General features: G+C 38.8%; 1 pseudogene; it reads right to left on the minus strand.

Annotated features, from left to right (window-relative positions):
* Positions 1-558: 558 nt before the first annotated feature.
* The window catches only part of LOC131080103 (KIN17-like protein), a 53,702-nt pseudogene continuing 37,191 nt past the window's right edge, over positions 559-17,069 (minus strand).

Raw genomic sequence — 17,069 nt, forward strand, 5'->3', positions numbered from 1 at the left:
TAATATATATTGATATATCATTTCTATATGCATGATTTATAATATATCGAACCCCTTCATAATTATCAAATTGTACTTAATGATGCCACCGATATATTATCGGATGTTATTAGTAATACCCCGATTAGTTATCGAGTATGTTTTGTTTATTTATTGCCACCGATTGATATAGTTATCGGGCCTGTTTAACTGCCACTGATTGGGAATCGGTTAAGGATATCATAGTTACCAATATATATTATCGGGTTATGCATTGACACCGATACACATCGGTTAATATGAAACATGTAATGGCACCAATTTATATTGGGTTAATTAGCAATGTGTTGTTTGGGTAATCAAAAGGTGCGATCAAGGGTTATCTTGATCAGTAACCGACCAAGGTAACACTTGGTGTCCCCTCATTGCCATATATAACCCGATTCATTTGCTTGGAGAAGGGCATCAAAATCAATTAATGTTCTCTCCATCTGCAGCAAAGAAAAAAATCAGACATTATATTGTGAATCAAAGAAATAATAAGTACACTACATTGCATATATATATAACTTGTTTTTCAAATTGAAAATTGCATATACATTTACAAGAACTAGACCATGCAGCCAGTCCATCTACAGCTTAGCTTAGAGGAACTCATTTAAATATTACATCAACATTTTTTGGTGTAGTGCATTTTTCTTAGTAGGGGATAGCACAAAACACAGTTCAGAGTGACAACAACTACTATAAAGAATTAACAGAGCCTTAAGTACGCCACTATCCACTAGCACTGCAACCATGTCCTGAACTGCAATTATGCCAGGATTAATTGCAGCAGCTAGAGTGGGGCTGCATTACAACATTTAACAGGCATTGTAGCAGATTCTCAAACCTGAAATTGAAGAAATGTTTGAGTTACCCAACTAATGAAGGCATTTGTGCACATCAGATACAATTCCAGCACCATTGCATATTCTTAGAAAGTTAAAAACAGCAAAAGGTATGATGTTTATATAGCTCCACTTAAATGCAATTATTCTAGCTCCAATAATATAACTCGCTTCTTCTTCTTCTCATGTCAAACCAACCCCAGAAACGGATCAAGACCACCTTTATCCAGCATTAAATGCAAAACATAAGGTGGTACTAATTTTAAAAAGAGACGATTGAAGATGTCAAGAGGATTTGAATTGACTTTGTTTATCCAGCCACATGCTAACAAGGAACAAGTAATAATCTCGATTCTCAATTCCAGAAACCACAACAGGCATATTATCAAAGAGAACTTAGACCACCTTTGTAGTAAGCACTTGTCCTTGTCGAAGCAGTAACCAATCAGTGCTTTCATAGTATTCCCATTGACCTGTGAATCAAAGAAAGATTCCTCATATATCATACACAAACATATAGTTAACCTTATGAAGCTAAATTTATCGTACAGCATATCCCAATCACAAATTTCAAGTACAACTGAGTTCTTCTCTAAAAGAAAACATTTAGTAATTCAAAAAGTTATCTTGAACAAAACAACTGCTATATACACAACATGCAACCATGATTTGAATATACTTGGAGAGATAACTTCAGGTATCCAGATTAATTAAATTTTCAGATTCTACAGAAGATTCAACAAGTGTGAGCAAGAAAAGAGCATAAAGCTATAAATCCAAGAAGGATACATCCGAATTACCCCACCTACTTGTGTAGCAAATTCATGGCAAAACAAGTCTGACAATGCTCATAAACACATTTTTACATATCAATATCAATTTAGAATGGCATTTAAACTGAATCCATAGTGCAGTGCAAAACAGAAATACAACAACTAGGAGCAAAATTCAAGAGCTAGCACACCATATCAGAGTACCCCACATTTCAAATAATTGATTGCCTGGAGTAATAGATACTCTGAAAATCCTAAATTAAATTCCTAGTTCCAAGCCCCGCTTGAGCTTGATCACTCACCTATATTAATAAATATGCCACTTGAGCTATTCATAAAAAACACTTGACATGAGGTTTTCATCATCAACCACATGTAAGAATCTCACAAGGGATAGGCATGGAATGTGCTTTGATTGCCGATGCTACTAGATTTGCTATTGGTACTTCTGAATGAATTGAAGTTGGACACAGATGAGGATGTACCACTCCATGATGTAAGAAGTAGTCGTCATTCTTATAATAAACCAAATACCAAATCAGCTGACTTTAAATTTTGAAATTCCAAAGCCCATTTTTTCTGCAAATTTGACATCTTATCAGTCTGAACACACCATTCACTCTATTATTAATATCCTTCACTTCTTTCCAGTGTATGTACTACGTATTTGAATTTCCACATTCAAATGATTCTTTTATATTTGTGCAATTTTTCCAATCAGATGTTTGAAGATATAAAAAATTACAATACATCATCATTGTTAAGTCCTCACCTCACAAATTTGTCAAGCCTGTGGCACCCCCAAAATGCACTTTCAGTCACTTCCATATTTTTCTTAAAACTAGTTATCTTACATATTCTTTTCATTTGAATTTTAGGTCTTTGTAACTTTAGCCAAAAATGAAGCACTATACTACACCTAAAATAGCTTCCTCAAGATGTAGTGAAATGGAAAATTTTATGTGTTTACACATTTTTAAAAGTTATTTGTATATCTTTTCAGAGACTGCTGCAGTTTTCCTTCATAAAATAGGAATAATAACAGTTACGTCATAAGCCAAGATTTTTTAAAACCTTAAGTACAGTTCATTGTGGAAACATATGTTCATTATATTATTTATGAAAAATTAGTCACTATATCAAATCAGTATTTACTATAGAAATTGTGAATTTCCCCAAAACCTGCAAACAGCTATAAACCTTCACAATAGAGAATTTAATATTTCACCAATAGATGAATGATATTGAGATGATTGAAAAAGTACATGAGCTCTCCTTATAAAGCAAAGGGCGAAATGCAAGCACCAATGAGGTGCAGGGGTAGGTAGAACCACCTGACACAAAATACTAGATGTAGGAACTAATAAAATAATATTATCCTTACCTAACACCTAGGAAATGATAAATTGCCTAAGTAAGCTTAAGATTGAGTAAATATTAATTTACTCCAACACCCCCCCTTAAGTGCAACTTAGGGAGAAGATTATTATGCAATATGAGCAAGATGCAAAATGCAAGATGGGTCCCGGCTACTAGGCCATGTTCGGTACCCATGTACAATGCAAATGCAATGAAAACAATCTCTCACAAAGCTGAGAAAAGGAGAAAACCACATGGGACAAAACTCCTCACCAAAAGAGAGAAAACAAACAAGCAAACCATGATGCATTAAGGACTCAAGACCCCCCAACGACTACATACATCATTTATATACAATCAAGTACCCCCCATAGGAAGGAAATAAGGAGACAACATAGCCCCCCCATAAAGAAAATGTCCTACATAAGTGGTGAGTACTCGAAGGCAAAACATAGTCCAATGCCTACAAACAACATTTCTCCCCTTGGGAAGAAGATACACCAAGTACAAATGTAGGTATGCTTCCCATCTTGGATAGGAACTAGTAGGAAGCAAAATCCAAATGTAGAATGATAAAGTCTTTGAAATCTGCTCATGTGTCACCAAGTCCTTGGATGAAGATGCCACGAACCAATCACGTACACACCCAATCATGAGAGAAGGTGACATAAAAGGAACCACTGGAAACTGATTAGGAACAAGATCCAAAGATAGGGATGAAGTGACAACACTAGTGCCACAACTATCATCAAAAGATGCCTCTGAAAACTGAATAGGAGCCTCCAAGCTCGAAGAAGCCATCACATGCTCATGATCAAACTGAACCATAAAATGTGACAAATCAAGTGAAGGAGGAGACTCATGAATGTCAATCTCCAAAGACAATGTAGAAGAATCTCCAAATGTGATGAAACTGTCATCAAAGAGAAGAGAAATCCCCTCAAGTATGTCTCCCAAATCTGCAATATGAGACTCCACAAACAATGCTCCAATATCTAGCAAATAGGAATCCCAATGGGGAAGTGTTGACGTGTATTTTGTACACAATCATACACAGAATAAAATACCCAAGGGTACCTTATCCTCTCTTGAATAAAGCCTCTGATTGCTGAAGATGTCGCAAAAAAGGATCAATTAGGTTGACTCCAATGTTCTTTGATGTAGGGTCTCTACATGTGGATAAGCACCAGTGGTCGTTGTGAATGCTGTTTCATCAAGGGGCCTTACGTTTTCCGAGCTGCAGGAACAAGATTTCCTAAAAACTAACAAGTTCTCAAAAAGATCAAAAGGTAGGGTTTGCGAGGGATAAATTTTAATCTAATCCTAAGAATGACCCAATGTAGGCTAGACTTGGTAAGATTCTACCAATTTCAATATTGCCAAGAAATAACAACTCAACTGAAATTGATGCGATCTTCTAAGGTAACAAATGATTTTTCAATTCATCAAGGATCATAGACACTACCATGAAGGTACATATCCAAAGCTCAATGACAACTGAAGGTTTAAGTAATTCAAGTCTCTCCAGTTGACCACACAAGGCGTTCCTACAATCAATAAGAAGCTAGTGGTTTGGAACGTGAATCTCACCAAAGATCAAGCCCAACACTTAGTCCTTCAAATTTAAATACTACTTCGACTGAGAATGATTCAAGAAAGTAAACAACCATGAAGATAGCCACAAGAATTGCAATAAAACACCATAACTTCAATATTTTATTGATCTCAAAGCCAAAATAAACAACAATTGCTTGAAATTCTTTCTTCAAAACTCAATCTTGCTACAAAATAACTTTCTTCTCTCCAAAAGCTCTAATCTTCTAACTATTTCTTTATTGCTAACTATTACAAAATGAAAATGAGTGAGGGTATATATAGCATCCTCAATTACAATGAACGGCCCAGATCAAAAGAAGATCAACGGCTGAGATTCTGACACCTAAACCCTAATTAGGTTTTTTTACAAAAAGTTCCCCTTTTATTGAACAATATTAAATGCATAGCCAAATATTTAATTTGGCACAAAAATCTAGGAAACATAGACCAATGATAATTAAGGCGCCACATCATCTATAACAACCTTTCCTCTAGAACCTTATTCCCTTTCCAATGCTCCTTTTTAGCATATGTAATGAATCTAGACACGATTCCTTCAATCTCAGCAATAGGAATCTCGGGAAGATTCCTCATTCGTTCCTCCAAGTGGATAACCTGATCAACGGCCTTGAGAAGAGCTGCATCCCATTCAGGTTCGAGTTCTTTGGTTTTCTCAATCAAAAGCATAGTAGTGAACATTTGATCCCTTTGCTCATCTATGATAACATTCTCATCTTTGCAAAAGATGACCTTGACTCTGTCTTCCAACTCCTGAAGATCCACATCTGTCTCAACTTCGATCCTTCTGCCGAGGATAGTACATAACACCCCAAACACCTTATCCTGAATTGGATGGATGACCTCCTCAACTTGATTGCATTTGGTGCTGGTGTCCTCGAAAAGAACTTCCTTCATCTGGAGTAAAGTTGACCACTGGAGTAAATTATGAGCTCCTCCATCCATTATCTTTTCTTGTGCTAAGATCTTCCTTGGTGTTTGCCTGATTACTTGAAGAACAGGAATGATAACATCTTTAGTATGAGCAAAGGCGGCCACTGTTATCATTAGGTTGTGGATGCTCTCAAGGACCTGGATAGCCCGATGGATGGTCTGCATCATTCTTGTTGCAAATTCAACGGCAACTGTATGGGATTTGTTGATCCAAGAGCTCATAAGCTGAACCAAGCTCTTGACTCTCTCTGCCTCACCAACTGATTCAAGGGGAAGTGCTTGCACAGGAGATACTGCTGGATCCTGACGTCCCAAAGGCTGACTGAGATGGCTAAAGTAGCCTCTCCAAGCACCGACCTCTCTCTCAAGTTTTCTATTCTTTTCCATTTCTTCTTTAAGTTTATCTTTAAGTGCCTCAAACGAATCAGTTGCCTCATCCATTGCCTGCTCGGTGGTGAGTGGACCAAGCTCAAAGGTTTCTACATCATACTCTTCTGCAAGGATTTCACCTTCGTACTTGTCCTTGACTTGTCCCTTTTTCATGTCGAGAAGATGTACCGGATGAGCGATCTCGATTGGCCTCTTGCTTCTTCTTGGAGGGTTCCCTTTTCTCAGGTCTTTCTTTCCTCTTCGCACCTCTAGGATGAGGATTGCCTTCACTTACGCTTCTGGGGTGTGGATTGCCCTCGCTTGTGCTTCTAGGATGAGGATGACCTTCACTTGCGCTTGCTCCTCCTTCTGCCAACCTTTCCTCTAAAGTGAAAGTCATTGGTATATTCTGCTCTCTTAACTTTTGATGTTGCACATCAACCCATCTGCGAGTACAGGACAAAACTGGAGCCATCAAAGTTTTTAAGTCCACAACCTCAGGCTCGTTCCAATCTATCTTCACTACCTTGTCCTCTCTATCATAGGATGACTGGAGGTGCCTGCCACTGTCCTGAGCTCGATCGACCACTCTGTAAACTTTGCATTTCCTGATGAAATCCAAAGATAACCTAGAATGCATCTTTCTTTTCACTTCTAAATCATCTGAGAGATTCATCCAAAAGTCCTCTACCTGACATTCATGCTTGTACTTTCTACCAACTGTCTCCTCTATATACCCATAAGGATCAAAATTCTCCCTCAATGAAAAGAATGAAAATGAATATAAGGCCAACTCTCTTTCTGCATCGTCTAAAGCTGGAGCATTAGGACATACCTCAACTGAATTTCCTAGTATGATAGGTACAGGAATTCCATTTCCATGCCTGTGTCTGAATGCCTTCGCATAAGCTGCCAACTGCCTAGTCACCTCAAGTAATACTATCCTGTCTGTCGGATATCTCGGCAACATATAGGGAGGTGAAGGACACCCATGAACTCTAATATACATAAACTTCTGGAATTGGATAAACCAAGCACCATACCTCTTTACAAGCTCTTGTGCCTCTTGAGATAGCCGATTGTGAATCCCGCCTTGCAATGTCCTGGTGATGTTCATCGTGAAGGTATCATTGACTAACTTGTAGTTACTTCCTGGTGGATGATGCAAATGAACATAAGAATCACAAACTCTGACTTCTCCAGGTCCTCTTCCAATCACTCCTCTGTGAGGTAGTCCTGCATATTCAAAACTCCTGATCAAGGCATACATGATGTACGAGCTCATGTGGAAGGATTTAGTAGCCTTCAGTCTTCTCAACTGCACGTCCAAGCAATGGCTAATAATTCTAGCCCAATGAATTGTTCCTTTCCCTTGAACTATCACTTGGATGAAGTAAAACATCCACTTCTCAAAATAGAAGGCTTGAGGAGCCCCTGTAACTCGATTGAGTAAGGTTATCAAATCTCTGTACTCCTCCTGGAAGTCGATCCTATGTGGTGTGTTGGGAATCTTGCTCAGGCGAGGACGACTTTTGAGTAACCAATTCTTGTTGATGATGCTCAAGCAAGTGTCTGGATCATCTTCGTACATGGATCTAGCTCCTTCCAAGCTTTTGTAAATCATATCTTTATGTTCTGGTAGATGGAGAGCTTCACTGATAGCCTCTTCTGAAAGATAAGCCAAAGTGTTTCCTTCCTTGGACACGATCGATCTTGACTGTGGGTCATAATGGCGGGCACACTCGATCATCAGCTCATGGCACTGGATTGCTGGAGGGAAGTCGGCCGCCTTGATAATGCCACTTTCAATTATTCTCCTTGCGACAGGTGATGGCTTTCCAATATAAGGGACCTCTCGAAACTTCTTCACACTGAAGTTTCCCAAGTTGGTATCTCCAATGTTGCTCCACTTCGACACGATCTTGGTCTCCATCTCTTCGTTCCTTTGATCTTCCTTCATGAGGGCTGGACGACTGGTGGATACTCCTGCCTTTGGGGTCGCCATCTTGATACCTACACAACATTTCATAATGAGTAATATATTTTGCAATTTAAATATTTAGGAAACTTCATGATAAATCTTTGAATTATCATTTCCTAAATATAATTACGCAATTGGAAATTCAAAATTCAAAATTTCAAAATTGAACAAGGGAGATCTCGCCATACCTCCTCTTGAGAACTAACTCTAAAAAAAACGATGCAAAATAAGGAAATTCGCTAGGAAAAAGGGTAGATCGAAGTCTTTAAAATGGGCTTCCTTTATCAACTTCACCACCTTTAGCCTTCAACGCCTTGAGGAAAATTCGCTCCACCTCTAGCCTCTAACAAAGTTCGCACTCCTCCTTGGACCAGATTTAGCACTTCTCCTTGCTCTTCCAAATCGCACTTGAACAAATGATTGAATGATGGATTAACATGCTTCAAAATACCTCTCTTATATAGGCGCTCACCATTGCAATTTCCCATAGGCCGACTTGGAAAATAGGCCAAAAATAAATAAAAATTAAATAAAATAAGAGGTCGACTTTGCAAAAAACATTAAAAGATACCTTAAGCGCTCTCTTTTTAAATTTAATTTAATAATAATTAATTTTAAATGCCTTTACAATTAAAATTTCGATTTTTTAAAGGCTTAAATTAATTATTAAATGCCCATGCGCTCTTATTAAATGCCAATTTAATTAAAATATTTCAAGGTTTTAGCGAATTTGGCATTTAATGCAATTTGAAGGATATTGGCGCCTAAGTATGGGAAGAATAAGGGATATCAACAACATCGCTCTGGTCCCTTGGAGGGGTACAGGAGCGCCCATGCATTTTTGGCCTTGTATTTCTTGCTTTTCACGTTCAAAGTCTTATCTTGGACGTCCAAAATGGCATTATTGGGAACCTTGAGTTTAATTCGTGCGACCTTTGGAAGGAGCTTGCTTTAAAAGATTTTCGCCCTGGTCCCTTGGTGAGGGATAGGAGCGATCTTACCTTTTGTCCTTGGACTTCATTTTCCAAATTGCCAATTCATGTTGGGGGTAAACAAATAATCTTCATTCATCCTTTCAATGCATGTTTCACTCGCTTTCTCAAGGCAAAATTGACCCTCTTAAGATTTTCGCCCTGGTCCTCCAGTGAAGGACAGGAGCTATTTTTGTTTTTGAGCCTAGGGTTGTTGATTTTTGGGGTTGATTCCTTGTTCATCCTCCTCTTAAGGACATTTTGACTTTGCACAACCTTGCCTTGGCGTGGTCTTGGAAGGAAATGATTGATTTTAGGAAAAAACGCCTTGGTCCTCCAGTGAAGGACAGGAGCGCTCTTTAGCTTATTGCACATATTCATGATCGCATCAACTTCCAATGACCTTCGAGGCATAAAACATCATTCCTTATTCCTTGGAAACGAAAGTACCATTCCAAAATGTTAGGCTATTAGGCAAATTTGAAGATTTCGCTCTGGTCCCTTGGTGAGGGACAGGAGCGCCCTAGCCAATTTTCATCAAGTCTTGTGGTCTTTGCGACTTCGTCCTTCCTTGTAGCACTTTAATATCATCGCCATCTTGTGTCTTGACCTGGATTCATCCCAATTTGGGAAGGAAGACATGATAATGTGTTTTTCGCCCTGGTCCCTTGGTGAGGGACAGGAGCGCCTTGACCATTTTGAGCTCACTTGTGTTTTGCTAACTTTCAAAATTGTCTTCAATGGAGTGATTATGCCTTCCTTCCTTCATCTCAAACTTGAAACTCGCTTTACCTTTGCCAAGAATTTGTCTCTTGAGAAAATCGCTCTGGTCCCTTGCAACTTGGGTCGATTTTCTCCTTTGTAGGCCACTCAAGTTATATTCAACGAATAAAACATACTTCTCCTGACCTCCTCAAATCGCGAAATCATTTAAATCTTGTGAGGACAATGTAAATTTGGAATTCAAGCTCCGGTCCTTCAGTGAGGGACAGGAGCGCCTTTTATCCTTCTAGGCCAAAAGTTCAACCTTTCATTGCTAACGACTAAGTCTGGATACTCCATTATGCTCGTTTCATCCTTCATTGCATCTTTGATGCTTCAGTTCGATCAACCGAGGCCAAAAATGATCTAAGTAAGCCATTTCGCCTTGGTCCTTCAGTGAGGGACAGGAGCGATTTGGTCTTAATCCCTCAAAATTTATCATTTTCGAGTCTTCAAAATCTTCAAAATCTTCAATTTACGTCCAATTATATCCCCTAGCGACCCTGCACAAAACATTTAAAACAAGTCAATAACCAAGATGCACCAAATATCATTTTCGCCTTGGTCCCTGGGAGAGGGACAGGAGCGATTTTACCTCTATAAGCCAAAATATCCAAAATTTAGGTCCTCAGTCACTTCACAAGGCATAATTAGGTCATCTCCAAGGCCAGGAATCGGTTACCAAGCCTTCAAAATTTGGTCAAAATTTACCCAGACAAAATTGCATAATTCCATTCTCAAAAAAAAAATGCTAGCACTTAGACCTAACTTGAATTTGCCCTCAAAAAATCCTGACTGGACCCATCCTGAGACATACTTGACTCCCTGGCAAGCTCATCCTATTTCAAAATTGCAATCTTCGGGAGGATGCTTAATAATCTTTTCAAAATTTGAGAGGACTTCGGTTTGGAAATATCAAAAAAGAAACCCCTAAGGCTTAACCCTAGTCCAAACGACTCACTCACTTACTCAAAACCCTAAAAGCAGAGAGAAGAACAGGCAAAACAAAAGCAAAAAGAGGGGGTCCCCATTTGAATGGGGCAATGTGTGAAATGGTCACAACAGGAAGACAATGATAATCATGCAAATCAGGAATAATGGAAGTCTCAAGTGAAGGTTGATCAACTATCTCTGCTGAAGAATCATGAACCTCTGAAGTATCTACCATCTCCTCCAAAGGATCACAATCATGGTTTATCAACTCTGAAGAATGAAGAAGCACATTTGAGTCGGAAAGAGGAGCGTCAAGAGATGGTGAAGAATCATAGTCACCATATATCTCTTGAATATGAGTCCAAAGAGCATGAGGACACTCAAAGTGGATAAGGGTCTCCAAAAAGTCATCATCAACATTTTCAAAAATAGCTCTAAAAACTCCAGCTCTAAAACCTTTCCAAATACTATACTCATCAGGGGTGCTAGGGCAGGGAACCTCATTATACAAATAGGGCAATAAATGCCACTCAATAAGATGGGTGAGAATTAATTCGCTCCATTCCCTATAATTTCCTTTCTCCAAAGTTATTAGATAACTCATGATGACAATTCTTAAAAAAAGAACGATAGTGCTATCACTAATATAGAAACCTCCCAAAAAATGATAAACCTGAATGCAACAAGATATGGTGGGGCACTTTAAGGACGATCGACGGTTGCATGTGCCAATGAGCAAGTCTCCTCGTTCCAAGCCAGCAAAGTCGACAAATCTGCAAACAAGAGAAACCTATAACCTTGCTTACAACGGATGCGTTGAACAAAAACCTCATCTGCTAATAACAAGGGATGTTGGCTACCAAATAAAATGGTGAGTGCCAATGAAATGGCGCTCTAAGCGCTTAGACAAGAGACGCCCCTCTATCGCTAGTCAAAGAATCAAAGCCAAACCGCTCACAAACCAGAGCTTGAAATGAAGAATCGGCCTCAAATCAATGTGAACTGATTGCAACACCTGCCAAAGAAGGCAATATAGCCAGCAAGGAATGAATAAGATCTCAAACCTACTCGATTTCACACTGCAAGCCAAAACGATGCCAAGAAAGATAGTAAAATCGTTGCACCATCAGCAAGACAGGAAACGTGATCTGAAGTATGTGATGTCAAACAATCTGATTCGCAAACTGTCAAACCCACACACAACCTTCTAAGCTCTCTACTCGACTGGCAAATGAAACATTCACACGAGCAAAGAAATAGGCCGATGTAGAGCAAATAGTCAAGAAAAGTCGATCTCAAGATAATGCCTCTTATCAGCAATAGACGGATCGAGAATACTCCACAAGCTTATGCAAATGACCACGAGCAAATAGTATGTCTGCTAGAACTGTTGACTACATCGGACCGATCAAGGCCCCTGTCAAGCCAAGGATAGATGTCAAACCATGGAAATTGTATTCGGGTAATAAACAAACCTGATATAAAATAAATACAGGTTGTATATAATGAAGACACGGATCTTCAAACTGTGAGATGTGATGCCCTCAAAAATAACAACCAATCTTTAATCAGAAAAATGCCTATACGAGAACTTGGCACACCATTGCCAAAGCTTGAGATCGCTGACCACAATATGCCAATTAAGGCAAACAAAATGCAGTCGCCACTTGACCACTGCAAATGGAAACCGTTGGTGAGAGATGATTCAAGGCATCAAATAGAACGCCGCAGTGAGGATAATGTACACAGGAAATTTGTGCTCCAAATGATGCAAACCGCCAGTAATACCTTCGACCATGGAAATGATATAGAACCCGCAATGAGTACACCACCCAATCTGGCAATAGAATTGCTGGTCCAAATGCTACGAGAAATATAACGCTTTCATACAAGGTAAAAGCTTGTAGAAATTGAGCAATGAAACTGACGATCTTCAACAAAGGATGCCACAGCAAAAAAATACACCACTCGATGCATAAAATATATTGCCTAAGCAGGTGGAGCAGAAGCCAAGGGAGCCCAGTCTAATAAAAAATTATCTACAAGGTATTCGCTTATCTAATACGCAGGAAACTGATCATCAAAAAAGCCTTCATTGAAAGAAAGCCCAATCTATATTACCGAGAATTAATTTTGAAACTGACAGAGATGCACCAACGAAATGGTGCTTATATCGCCAGTTGAATCTCTCAGGACCTCAATAAATGCTGGTGAGAATTCAACGGAAGGAGTTGCTGGATGTCGGCTCTAATACCATGTAGAAATTGTGAATTTTCCCAAACCCTGCAAACAGCTATAAACCTTCACAATAGAGAATTTAATATTTCACTAATAGATGAATGATATTGAGATGATTGAAAAAGTACATGAGCTCTCCTTATAAAGGAAAGAGTGAAATGCAAGCACCAATGAACTGCAAGGGTAGGTCGAACCACCTGACACAAAATACTAGATGTAGGAACTAATAAAATAATATTATCCTTACCTAACACCTAGGAAATGATAAATTGCCTAAGTAAGCTTAAGATTGAGTAAATATTAATTTACTCAAACATTTACAATGAGTGATTTTCGCACCATTCAATCTTGTGCCCTATATCAAAGCCATGCTAATTAAAAGACATCTTAGGCTGTGTTGTGACGTTTTCACACATCGCCCCATTGCAAATGGGGACCCATGTTTTTTGCTTTTTAGGGTTTGTTTTTTTTGGTCTTTTAGGGTTTTGTAAGCTAGCCTTTGCATTTTGAGTGTCGCCCAAGTGATCACATGGATAAGCAAGTCCGGCTTGAGTGATGTCTTGATTCTGAAATTTGGCTAAGTCTGTCCTGATCCTGAAAATTTGGCTACGTCTGAAAGTCCTGATCCTGAAATTTGGCTAAGTCTAGAATGTCCTGATCCTGAAATTTGACTAAGTCTGGAAACTGAAAAACCTCAAAAAACTAGATTTTGCAATATAACTCCTGGAGGTCTGAAACCACTCTCAAACATCCTGAAAGTATATATGGAATATAACTTAAAGTATAAGAAAGAAGAAAGATAGAAGGAAGTATAAGAAAGAAGAAAGATAGAAGGAAGTATAAGAAAGAAGAAAGATAGAAGGAAATGTTATATTCCATTAAAATTGTCCTGATAGAGAGTTCGAAAAGTCAAATTTCGCTCCTGTCCTTCACTGAGGATCCAGAGCGAATTTCGCTCCTGTCCCTCTCCCAGGGACCAAGGCGAAGCGCTCCTGTCCCTCACCAAGGGTCCAGAGCGAAAAAGCTTAGTGGAGTCATTCCTGACCTCGTTTGCACAAATTGAGACATCAAAGGCATGATGGAGGACAAAATGAACGTGATAGAGCATCCAGACTTGATTAAGGACGATGAAATGATGGAGTATTTGTCCAGATAGGTAAATTCGCTCCTGTCCCTCACCAAGGGACCAGAGCGATTTTATTCATATACACATTTTTAGACCTTGTTTGGACTCAAACTTTTATTCATGGCGTGTAAAGAGATGATATTTTCCTCAGCGAAGGAAATTTGAAGTGAAAAGGAAAAAGATTTGGCCCTGAGAGCAAAAATCGCTCCTATCCCTCACTGAAGGACCGGAGTTTGAATTCCAATTTCGCATTATCCTTGCAAGATTTAAGTGGTTTCGCGATTTGAGGAGGCCAAGAGAAGTATGTTTTGCCCGTTGAATATAACTTAAGTACGCCACAATGAAGAAAATCGGCCTAAGTAACAAGTTCGCCCCTGTCCCTCTCCAAGGGACCAAGGTGACTGGCTAGGGCGCTCCTGTCCCTCTCCAAGGGACCAGAGCGATTTTCCCTCAAGACAAGATTCGGGCAAGAGAAAAACAAGTTTTATGTTTGAGGTGGGTGAAGGAAGACACAATCGATCCGTTGAAAATAATTTTCGAAGCTAGCAAAGGACGAATTGGCTTGTAATTGCAAAAGTGCTCCCGTCCCTCACTGAAGGACCGGAGCTTGAATTTCAAATTTGCACTGTTCTTGCAGGATCAAGACAATTTTATGATTTGAAGAGACCAAGGAAAACATGATTTATCCATTGAATATAATTTGGAAGGCTAACGAAGGACGGATAAGCTTGAATTTGCAAAATAGCTCCTGTCCCTCACCAAGGGACCAGGTCGAAAATGCTTTAAAGTGCACTCATTTCAAAGATCGAATAAATTGAACTCGAAATTCTAAGTAAAAATGCCATCTTGGACGTCAAAAATGAGGTCTTGGACGTAAAAAACAAGAAGTGTGAGGTCTAGAATGAGATCGCTCCTGTCCCTCACCAAGGGACCAGAGCGATCTTGTTAATAGCCATTATTTTTCATGATTGGGTGCCAAATATCCTTCAAATTACATTAAATGCCAGATTGGATAAAACCCTGAAATATTTTTGGCATTTAATAAAAGCGCATGGTATTTAATAATTAATTTTGAGCCTAAAAAATCGAATTTTTTAATTATAAAGGCATTTAAAATTAATTATTATTATTTTAAAAAAATAAAATAAAATTGGAGCGCTTGGGGTATTATTTAATGTTTTTATCAAGTCGGCCTCTTCTTTTATTAATTTTTATTTATCTTTTGGCCTATTTTTCCAAGTCGGCCCATGGAAATAAAATGGTGAGCGCTCTATATATTTGAGGCATGTTTTTCATTATTCAAATCATTCACTCATTGTTTCAAGTGTGATTTGGAGAAGCAAGGAAGGAGGTGCGAAATCTAGCTTGTGTGGAGTGAATTTCTACCAAGTGTGGAGACTAAGGGAGGCGAAATTCATCTTGAAGGCTATTGGAGAGGCGTATTTCTTGCTAGATTCCAGATTTTTGAAGACATTTGAAGGCGAATTTCCAGATCTTGAAGAAGCTAGTGGAAGATGGAGTTCTTTTCCAAGCTAAAGGGGGCGCATTTTGCTAAAGGGAGTCTCGATCTACACTTTGCCTAGCAAACTTCATCTATTTTTACATCATTTCTTAGAGTTTAAAACTCAAGAGGAGGTATGGCGTAATCACCTTGGTACCATTTTTTGAAGATTTAAATTTTGCTTTGAAAATCCTAAATTAGGAAATGATAACTCAAGATTTATCATGAGGTTTCCTAAATTAAAATCTTGAATCTTCCTTTTAAAGTTTAATTTTTAGATTTCAAGATATATTACTAATTTTGAAATGTTGTGTAGGTATCAAGATGGCGACTCCAAGCTCGAAAGATCTACAAGTCGGAAGACTCTCCTCAAGGACGATCAAGCAAGGACAAGGACGATTAAGCAAGGACAAGGACGACCTTCTTCGATCCAGTCTAGCATCGACAAGGACGGCCTTCTTTGGACTAACGTCATCAAGGGCGATTTCTCCAATCCAGTATTCCAAGGCGAGGTACATCAATCGTCCTGCACATCAAGGACACAAGAAGTCAAAGCAAAGGGTTCGTTGAAGAAGCAGATAGTACCAGATGAATTAATTAAAGCTAGCTTCTCAACAACATCAAGTTGAATATTTACCAAGTTACAAGTGTCAGACAAGGTGGCATCCTAGTCATCACTTCTCCAGTCAATGTGGTCCACCTCAGCATTTCCAGATTCAATGTACCTAACTCATGGAAGGTGGCACAAACTCCGATGTACCTACCTCGGCTATCCATTGGTCGATTTTTTCAGAGAGGACATGTGTCCAAGCAATACAATTTTATCATTGGTCAAGCATTAAATGTTATGTAATGGTTGTAACAAACCCTAATTAGGGTTTTCATTGTTGAATCTTGGCCATTGATCTCGAATGGATCTAAGCCATTGAATTGTATTGAGGGCACTATATAAGCCTTGGCATTTCATTTTGTAAAGGCTAATTAGAGAGAGTTAGAGTTAGTTAGTGAATAGAGAGTAGTTAGAAGGTGATTAGAATAGCAATTAGAGTAGAGTAGAGAGAGAAGGCAAAGATTGTTGCCAAGAGGTGGTTGTAAAAGACTTGTAACTTCATTGAAGAAATGGTGAAATTTATGGGTTGATTCGACAATTTGCATGGTCTTTATACTTCTCATATTTGATTTCATGTTATTAGATGAGTGGAAGAAATGTGCTTGATTGATGGTGAAATTCGTATATCCATACTACTAGCAGTTTGTTGATTGCAGACTTGCCTTGCGTAGTCAACTGGAATTATTCAGCTTAAGTTTAACTTCAATTGTCGCTTCTTCATTGATATGCATCACCCTGATGGTGTCTATGCCTGCAGTGATGATTTGAACATCATAAAGCTTCCCTTCGAAGATCGCACTAGCCTTGTGGAGATGGTCCTGCGATGTCAAAACAAGACCTAGTTAGAGTTTCACCAAAGATCAATCATTGCTCCTACATTCTTAGTATTAGGATTAAATCTTTTCCTCGCCCTCGTCCTTTTTCCTTTTTTTCAAATCTAAGCTAGTAAGAGCCTGTGTTCCAGCAAAGCAGATCAGAAGTTCAATCATCAAATGTAAGTCCCCTTGTGATTCCAGCAAATCACATCATA

Source organism: Cryptomeria japonica, chromosome 11 (genome assembly GCF_030272615.1).
Source record: "Cryptomeria japonica chromosome 11, Sugi_1.0, whole genome shotgun sequence".
Classification (NCBI taxonomy): Eukaryota; Viridiplantae; Streptophyta; class Pinopsida; order Cupressales; family Cupressaceae; genus Cryptomeria; species Cryptomeria japonica.